Here is a 3201-nt window from a genome sequence, read left to right on the forward strand (position 1 = left end):
TGCTTGGGTCGACCCAAACTTTTCTTGGGTCGACCCAAACCACTGTTCATCAGGCTTGGGTCAGCTCAAGCTTTTCTTGGGTCGGCCCAAGCTTTTCTTGGGTCGGCCCTCTCAGAAAACACAAAAACTTGAAATTCAGCCTTCCTTCCCTTGGGTCGACCCAACCATTCTTTGGGTCGACTCAAAGTTCACTTGGGTCGACTCAACTTCTTCTTGGGTCGACCCTCTCAGTAATTCCAGAGAACCATTTTTCTGTCTTGTTTTGAGGATCTTGATCCTTGGGTCGACTCATGCTTTCCTTGGGTCGACCCAACTCACTGTTCATCTTTGCCATTTTTGCAGAAGTGTGCCAAATGTTTTCTTGATGTGCCGGGGTCGACCCAATCATCCTTTGGGTCGACTCAATCCACACTTTGCTGCATCTCAAGGTTAGATTCATTCAAATGAACAATGAAATATATCTATATCAATTAATACAAAATATACTGAGAGTAATAAACTTATAAATGAAGTATCGATTTAACTTATAACATACTCTAGATAATTGCTTGTTAATCATCAAAATAACACTATCATCCTCAAACTTCAAGAATATAAAATAAAATATAAAACCCGTGTCCCTTTGTTAGGGCTGCATCCGGCCCTAAAAAGGAGATCAGCCTCCCATGGAGTCGTGGGCGACAGCAGCAGTGGCACAGCAGCGGGCTTCCATCTTCATATAAAAATCTTTCCCTTCCATCCCACTCTCTCTATTCCCAAAATATCACAAAGTATTCTCTCCCTCTCCTTTCTCTTTTTTTTTTTTTATTCTTTCGTGGGAACTTGGCTTCTCCCCGCCCTCTGAGAAGATGATCAGCCGACTCCCTTCAGTGAGGAAGAAGGGATAACTTTGGTCTTCACGTCCGACTCCTTTAAATAGCCTGCTCACCTCCCTGTTCCGAGTATAGATAAGGATCAATGGTTGCGGGATAAGGCAGAGATTCTACTCTTTGATCCTTCAACGATGGGATAAGGATGAAGGCTGAGTAGGGGAGTTGATCCGGAACGCTGGGAGATCGTGATGAAGAGGAGTTGAGAAGATCTTGGAGGGATGAGAATGATTTGGTTCCACGCGGACAGTTGATAGGATGCTGGAATGGATCTCATCCGGATACGCGGAGCAGGGGATGTGGAAGAAGACGCATGAACTTGTTCGTGAATGGGGTGGAATAGAATGAATGAAGTGAAGGATGCCTGTTGCTGTGGATGCAGTGGGAGAGAAGAAGATGCTGGGATAAGGATGAACTCGGATCAAGATGAGAGCTGGGATGAATCAGCGGGAGTTTGGATTCGGTTTATGGTTGATTCGTGAGATAAAGATGAGATCGGAACAGGGGAACCGAGAGCTGATCCTTGAATCACGCATGAGATGAGCGGAAGCCTGGCTTTATCCTTGGGCGATGAAGGCTAGATTCAGCTGGGATTTGGAACAGGAGATGGATTGGCCGGTTATGGATGCAGTCGGGATGAATGAGCTCATTGGAGTTGGGAAGGTGTTGGGATAGATTTCGGAAGAGATTAATCCAAAACAGGGGAATGGAAGATGGCTGGATACTCTGTTCCGATTTGGTTTTGGTTGGGAAGAAATGAAGATCTTGGATGACCGAAGCATGGAGGAAGTGGACGAGATAGGCTTAGATGCTGGATGCGAAGATCATGGGATATGGCCTGATCTGTTCAATGCGAAGGAGAAGCTTGGACGATGGCTGGAAACGGATGTGGAGGAGATGAGGATTTGAGTTTATCAGGCTCTGTTTGAACTGCTCACGGGATAGGGAGATGAGTTGGGATTTATTCCGAAGAAGGGATAAGGATGCTGGGAGATTGGTCTTGCGAACAGAGAGATATTTGGGGCCGTGTTTGGATGTTGTGAAACTCGGGAAGATGAAGCCAAATCGCGGAGAAGAAGTGCGAAGTAATCCGGAAGAATGAGCTGATGTTGCTTCAACGAGGTGGAGATGAAGATGTTGAGGAGATCGCGGCTGGGCGTGGGAGAATCAACATGGAGGGGATCTAGCGGGAGAAGCTGTAAGATGTGCTTGGTTTTGTTGTGGAAACAGGGGAGTTGGATTGTGACGGTTGCGGCTCTAACAAGGAAAGCAGAAAATGAACTCGGGCGTGAGGGAGGACGTGTGAATTGGAGAAGATAGGTTGAGCTTTGGGATCCTGTGCGACGATAGTGTAACAACGCAGGATCTCACTCAAAATGGCTAGCCGGAAGGTTATTTTTTTGGATTCTTTGATCCTGTATAAGTAACCAAGATCTACCCAGCAAATAACCGACGTGGGACTAAACACATGCCCGCACGGATCCTCACATACTCCCTCTGTTTAAGCCCTGACGTCCTCGTCAGGCTAAGGGTTTAAATCTATTCAAATCTAATCACAAATACCACAATCGGTCCGTGGTCAGGCCCAATGGATCCGTGCTGCAGTGTCCCCCTAGTCCACATAAGTTATGGGCCGGGTCCGTTCTGATACCATCTGTAACAACGTATGACCTCACCCAAAATGGCTAGCCGGAAGGTTATTTTTTTGGGTTCTTTGATCCTGTATAAGTAACCAAGATCTACCCAGCGAATAACCGACGTGGAACTAAACACATGCCCGCACGGATTCTCACATACAAAATAAAAGGGGTGCAACACGAGGACTTCCCAGGGGGTCACCCATCCTAGCACTACTCTCGCCCAAGCACGCTTAACTGCGGAGTTCTGATGGGATCCGGTGCATTAGTGCTGCCGAGCTTCGTTGCGGGAGTTTGTAACCCGAGCCGTATGGGGGCATTAAAGTGGTTTCGGACGCTTGGTCGCGTCGACGAGTCGGGGTTTACAGGGTGCATATGGTTGGCTCGCCCGTTTCAAGTTGAGTAGCGGGATGTGCGCCTTGAGTTAAATTTGTAACAACCCAGGACCTCGCCCAAAATGGCTAGCCGGAAGGTATTGTTTGGGTTCCTTGATCCTGTATAAGTACCTAAGATCTACCCAGCGAATAACTGATGTGGAACTAAACACACGCCCGCACAGATCCTCACATACTCTCCCCGTTCAAGCCCTGACGTCCTCGTCAGGCTAAGGGTTCAAATCCATTCAACTCTAATCACAAACACCACGATTGGTCCGTGGTCAACCCCAATGGATCCGTGCTGCAGTGTCCCCTAGT

General features: G+C 47.5%; 1 pseudogene; it reads right to left on the bottom strand.

Moving 5' to 3' along the window:
• Positions 1 to 2675: 2675 nt before the first annotated feature.
• On the bottom strand, positions 2676 to 2798 carry LOC120106294 (annotated as a pseudogene).
• Positions 2799 to 3201: the final 403 nt, after the last annotated feature.

The sequence above is a fragment of the Phoenix dactylifera genome, unplaced genomic scaffold, assembly GCF_009389715.1.
Source record: "Phoenix dactylifera cultivar Barhee BC4 unplaced genomic scaffold, palm_55x_up_171113_PBpolish2nd_filt_p 000519F, whole genome shotgun sequence".
In the NCBI taxonomy this organism is placed as follows: Eukaryota; Viridiplantae; Streptophyta; class Magnoliopsida; order Arecales; family Arecaceae; genus Phoenix; species Phoenix dactylifera.